Source organism: Garra rufa, chromosome 18, assembly GCF_049309525.1.
Source record: "Garra rufa chromosome 18, GarRuf1.0, whole genome shotgun sequence".
Classification (NCBI taxonomy): domain Eukaryota; kingdom Metazoa; phylum Chordata; class Actinopteri; order Cypriniformes; family Cyprinidae; genus Garra; species Garra rufa.
The window spans coordinates 33,078,136-33,085,341 of record NC_133378.1 but is presented as its reverse complement, the minus strand read 5'-3'; positions in this window follow the sequence as shown (position 1 = coordinate 33,085,341).

The window sequence follows — 7,206 nt, the reverse complement described above, 5'->3', positions numbered from 1 at the left end:
AAAGTCGAAATGTTTTGACAATTAAAAAATGTTTTGAGAATAAAGTCGAAATGTTTTGACAATTAAAAAATGTTTTGAGAATAAAGTCGAAATGTTTCAACAATTAAAAAAAGGTTTGAGAATAAAGTTGAAATGTTTTGACAATTAAAAAATATTTTGAGAATAAAGTCGAAATGTTCCAAGACTAAAGTCAAAATGTTTTGACAATTAAAAAAATGCTTTGAGAATAAAGTCGAAATGTTTCGAGAATGAAGTTGAAATTATGTGAATTAAATAGTAGCAATTAAAATTATAATATTTTGGGAGTATAGCCTGTGCATGCAAATGGCCTGGATTGGGAGCACCTGGAAAAGTAGTCAGGCCACCAGAATTGATTTAAATATATGTGGGATTATTAGCAGAAATCATACCTTCCTCTTCAAATGCATTCATTAGACCTATTTGTAGTGCGCCAGCCACCCAATAATAGCAATAAGCTTTGCGCTTTAGGTACTTTTAATATAAAATAAAGTCTCAGGTTTCAAAATCTGTCAGTTTTATAGTATTGTGATGTGTTTTTCACACTCTTAAATGTGGCGGGACAGACTGCTGTATTCATGCTAATCAATTATCTTTTCAATTACAATTATACTGTTAAATTATACCGTTTTCTTTGTGAAAATTTCACCACCTACTACACAAAAATGTCTGTGGCATCCAATCTTTCATTCCTCACCTGTATTTAATTAAAAACAACAATAAAACGTTCTAAGGGTTGAAGTGGACTCCAACTCGTTAACATAAGTTATATTGTTGTCTTTTCTGAGGTATGTAAATGACTATTCACAAGCTGTTTTATTCACGGTATAATACAGTAAATGATTGGAAATGATATTTAACATCTTCCATTCATTATTTGTAGCGTGCCAGCCACCCAGTAACTGCAAGAATTTTTTGTTTTGTTGCTTTTAATGTAACACAATTTAGCTCTCAAATTCTGTCAGTTTTCTCATGAAATACAAATTATGAATGTGTTTTTCCTCTTTATTTCAAGTTTATAGCACAATATAAATGTGAAGGAAAATTAGAAGGAATGAAAAAACAGTATAGCCTAATTTATTCTTAGAATTTCGACTTCATTCTTGCAATATTTCGTCATTATCCTTGTAATACTTCAACTTTATTCTCGTAATTTCGACTTTATTCTCGAAATATTACAACTTTAATCTCTGAATTTTTTTTTATTAATGTGGCACTAAAACGCCATCGTACATAATAGTATATATAGCCTACACTAGTATAGTATATCATTTTAATATCAAAGAGTTGTTGTTCATTGTTAGCTCACAATAACTAAACATCATTTTAACAATTAAAAGTAAAAAAATCCATATCATATAGGTCCATTTTTACAAGGTTAATTTTGGTCACAAGAATATCATTTCATTGATGCAGCACAGGGTCCTAAATGTACATTAAATTATGGATGCTCTACACTGGCTTTTGATTTACCTGTAAAGATACTTGTGTAGAATTGGACCATTGGCCTCCTGTTATCCTCTCTTGCTTTTTTACAACTTTTTGCTGACCTTCACCCCATTTTTTTCCCTCTGTTGCTTTTCCTATACCACTCCCTCTCTAGCTCTCCCATGTTTTTTTTTTCTCCTCTGCACACTCACTCCCCTAGCAGCATGACGGGAGCTAATTATAAAATCAATGGAGCCGGGCTGCCTGCTTTACGGCTGCCTCTAAAACCTTAACAGGGAAATCACTGTAGGATTGATGACTCCTTCACTCTTTATCTCTTTTAATTAGAAATGTAAAAGATATGAAGAGCCTGGGGCCACAGCACTGCACCCTGGCATTACAACATTTTACCTGCTCTCCTTCCTTCCTTCCTTCCTTCCTTTCCTCTCTCCTCCTCTACCTCCCTCTATCTTTCCTTTTTTGCATTTTCATGCAGAGGATGTGTAACGTATAATCTCCCCTATATGTCTCTCTCCTTCTCCAAACACCTCTAGCCAGAGTCTTTTCTCTTACATTAGAAATTAAAAATATATTATGGGTCATTTTGCATTTTATTACGAGTTGATTGAACGGCATTAAACACTGCAGCCTGTATGGTCTCCACTTGCTGGGCAAGATATTAGAGTCATTATTTTCTTTTACATCCTAATACCTTATTTTGAGTTTTGTTCTCGCTTTCATTCTGCATTTTTAAGTAATATTCCTAATTCCTAAACTTTAGTGCATTATTATTAATGTTATTGTTTGTGAGACTGACATGAATGATACCTCAAAAAAATTAAAGAGATACTTCACCCATAAATGAAAATTCTGTCATTAATTACTCACCTTCATGTCTTTGCAAACCAGTAAGATATTCGTTCATCTTCAGAACACAAACTAAGATATTTTTGATGAAATCCAAGAGCCTTCTGACCCTGCATAGACAGTAATGCAACTGAAATATTCCCAGGCCCAGAAACATAGTGAGGACATCAGTGAATGGAGGAGATGAATTGTTGAATAAAGTTGTTTTGTTTTTTTTGCGCACAAAAAGTATTCTCATAGCTTTGGTCGAACCACTGATGTCAAATGGACTAATTTACCAATGTCCTGGGAACATTTCAGTTACATTGTGGTCTATGGATTGTCAGAAAACTTTCGGATTTCATCAAAAATATATTAATTTGTGTCTTAAAGATGAATGAAGGTCTTAGGATCTTAATTTTTGGGTGAACTATCCCCTTAATACCTTAGCAACAACATAGTGTCCTAGGATGGATTATGGTCTGGGCCACTGACAAAGTAGTGCAAACATGAAATTGACAGATGAACAGTGATTAAAGGAATACTTATTCTAATCTGTTGCTTTTGGCTAAAATATGAGTCCAGAATTCACAATAATGCTTCCTCCAGTAAAAAAAAAAAAATAAAAATCACAGCTTTGGATTGTTTTTACTTTTATGCGGAGCTTGATCTGGGCATATTTCTCACCTGATTTAGACAAGATGACTTTTTCACTGGAGAAAGAAATATTAAAGATATAGGCCTCATATTTTAGCAGTAGTAATTTTTTGAAGTTAAATATGTCTTAATGATGTATTTGATTCTTACAAACATGCAGTTTTTGACTTTTCAGTCGTTCGTTTGGATTATTTGTGGATTAATATGATGTTTTTTATCAGCTGTTTGGACTGCTGACGGCACCCATTCACTGTGGAGAATCCATTGATGAGCAAGTGATGTAATGCTAAATTTCTCCACATCTGTTCCACAAAATTTTTTACATTTTCAGTGAATGTTCATTTTTGGGTGAATTATTCCTTTAAATGTGTGCCACTGACTGTTTTCACAATGCAAAAATAGAATACATTAAACGTTATTTATACCAAACACCTCTTCTCTACCTTGGCTTTTTGAAAATATTTTGGTGAGCTTTGATTGTTTAATAAAATAATATAATGTTTAATAAAAGTAAAATTTAATAATGTCGTTTTCACTGTTGCAATATGTAAAACACATAATACAGCAGTAATTTTGACTTTATTTCACAAAAATAATTTTTTTTTTTTACAAAAAAAAATAAATAAAAATTATTCAGACACCAGATATAACTTTTGATATTTTTTACTGGGTGCAGGACACTTTAGTTCATTTATGTAGGTGAGGATAGCAAAATAAAGTAAACTGTGACATATTTACCCAAAAAAATTCAGACTAGTAAAACTGATATAAAATTTGGGACCAAAAGTTTGATTTGACATTTTGACCTGACCATGTTTTGTACATATCCTTCTATCAAAGTTATCTGACATTATCAAGATGAATTTGTTCTGACACAGTTGACCTCTAAGTTCCCATCATAATTTATTACCATTTTCTATACTATAGCAAATAAACTGTGATAATGTAAGAAATGTTGAAGGTGCCTGAATAAAATTAGGTTTGACTGTAATTCATTTCTAATTATCAAGATGAATTTGTTCTAACATAGTTTACCTCTAAGTTCCCGTCATAATTTATTACCATTTTCTATACTATAGCAAATAAACTGTGATGGTTTGAGAAACTTTTAATGTCTGAATAAATTTTGTTTTGACTATGTTTTCAAGTATTTTCTCATTATTAGGATATACATTAAGATACTATGGTATGATATTGATATAGCAGGCCTACATCAATTACATTTTTATTAGCTACTAAAAGTCACTTTTGCAAAATATACAATTGCAAAAATATACATGCTAAGGGTGTATTTTTTTGTTTTCAATCATAAAATGTAGTGATTTAAAGTCATAAGAAATAAACTCACTGATTTTAAGTTGTAGTCGTGAAATATGAAAATTATCTATTAGGCTACATTCATTTTTTAACACTATGATGAAAAGTGCTTAAGAGAGACAAAAGGGGGCCACATATGACCATAATTCATCTTCACAAACATCATAACACCATGACACCATATTATGCCAAGGCAAACACCACTCCACTCAAAAGAATCCAGTTCTATTTATTTTCTTGTAGGTTTCCCTGATAGCCATTTAAATGGCTTTAATCAGAATAAATGAATGAATATCTCTCCACATGTGCCTCTTTTGTTGTTTTTGTAATCGGAACAATCGTTGCTCTTGCCTTTCATTATTGCTCTTTTCTCCTTCATTTAACTCTCATTACTCTCAGCGCCATGTACCGAACACCACAGGAAGTGGCGCATGTTTGCCATGGAAAGAAAAACACGTCCTGCCTCTTTAAATCCATCACCTCAGCCTATCTGCCTTGTGTTTCCATAGCAACATCTCATTGGGATTGAATATATGGGGTCCTTGTAAACCAGTGTATAATGTATGGACCTTGTTTTCAATCTTAGCCCTAGTTTATTGATCTTTTTAATGAAACTTAATTATAGTAATCTTTTAATTAAGAGTACCATACCCCGGTTTACTACAATACCCTTGAGCTATGAATAAATAGAATTGTATATTGTGAGCCCCTGTGTGCTCTTTACAAATAAAGTAGCCACGTCTAAATCCATCATGACTGGAAAAAAAAAAGACGTCCTTTATGGGTATTGAGAAGGGTGTGGTCATCTTTATCATTCAGAAAAAAACTTAAAAGATAAACCAAAATAAATTCTGAAATTAAAAGTCTGGTAATATGAAACAAGCAATAATGCTATGAACTAAAAATCTCTAAAAAGGCTAAATTATTTGAATGTTATTTCAAAATTGACAGTTTTTTCAACCAATTCAGGAGTATTTAATACTATATTAAATACTTCTTAATGATCACATATTTAATTATCTAAAAGATTAAACTCTTTCTTCTTAATGAAACCAAATGTGCATAATAACCATCCACCCTGTCTCTTGTCTGAGCCTTTAATGCTCCTGTATGAGTAATGCAGGGATGTTTCTTTGTCCTCAGATAATTACTGTATGACACATGCAGACAAATGAGGGCACACTGGCAGGATCCATTAGTTTTGGTCTCGGCAGTGTTTGTGTGTGGTTAGCGTTTGATAAATTACACTTCTCCAGCCAGCAGGGTCATTAGAGCTAATCTGTGGTGCACTATCGCCCTCTGCTGGATGGATTCTTTGCGGATTTAGATGTTTCACACCCGTTGTTTCATTGTGAATACTGCCAGCTAAAATTGTGTCATCATTTTACTCACCTTCGTGTCGTTGAAGACGAGTATGACTGTCTGTGGAGAACAAAATACGATTTTTTGAATAAAGTCCTAACTGCTTTTGTTTCTCCTCAATAGAACAGTGTGACCAGGGCCTGTAAAGCGTCACAAAAGACAAAAACATCATAAAATATATAATAAATATAGCCTATGCGACTGATTCGCTGTATTTCAAATCTTCTAAAGCTATATTATACTTTATGTGAAGTACAAACCGAAATTTGAGCCGTTATTCACGGTGAAATCCTCGGCTGTAGCTTTCTAATCTTTTCCTGCTTTCACTCAAATTTGGCGCTTCGACGCGTTTGACGTCACATATGATCGCTATGGATAAATTTCATTTAAAGAAAATGGAAATAAATTTTGTGATACTATTGTATATAATACATGCAGTTCCAAATGAAAGTTAAGGCGGAGGTAGTTCATTTAGAGTCGAGTGACGGAAATGGATTGCACTCCAGGAGTGTGTGAAATGTTTGTTACCTCGATTTCAAAACTCCCAAAATTCGATTCGTGGGGATTTTGTTTTATCCTGTTAAATCAAATCTTTTGATCTGAAAAAAGAAAAGACTCATTCAGTCAGATAGCTGTCAATGCTAGTGCGTTTTCACAATGCGTTGTCAGTCGGCCATATTAGCAGCAGTGAACGTAAACAATGCCACTAAATCGAACAAAACTCATATTTTGCTGATTATTACTGTTGAAAATAGTCCACTATTGTCATGTTTTGGGCTGTACTAATCATTCAAACATCAAGAGTACTATTTCCTGCCAAAAGTTATAACAACTCAAGAAAAAGAGCGCAAAAAACTGAGGAACAAAAGGCGTTTGTGGTTGGCCAAACTGAATCAGGATTTCCAGGGCCAGAATCTTAACAACATTCGTGTTTGTTCTTATCATTTCCATTCAGGTAGGTAAAATATTAGACTAATATCTTAATTAAAACTGCTTGTATGTATCTATGCACTTTCCTGCTTACTAAGTCCGTCTCTATGTGATTTAGCAGCTTCCACACGTTTTTTTTCTGTGGTTTCCCTGCTGAAAAACCAGCATATGCTGGTTAGGTATGTTTTGGTGCTGGGATGCTGGTTTTAGCTGGTATATGCTGGTCCATTGCTGGTTTATGCTGGTCCCTTGCTAAACCAGCATTAACCAGCTAAGGACCAGCATAAACCAGCAAGGGACCAGCATAAACCATCAAAGGACCAGCATAAACCAGCTAAAACCAGCATCCCAGCACCAAAATTTACCTAACCAGCATATGCTGTTTTTTTTCAGCAGGGTTATACAGCATAAATTAGCAGAGCAATGAATTCAGTAGTACATCAACCGTGCAGTCCATGCTGTCGTTTACATCTGAGTATCGCCAATATGGCCGCGCATCTAGGTAACTGACCAAATTGTGAAAAAGTGCAAACCCTCTATAGAATTTAAACACATTTTGAAAGGATTCATGTAATACAGTCCAAAAATATTATAAAAATCACATACTTTATAAATATTTTGCTTTAGGGACAAATGATCTGGGCCTGG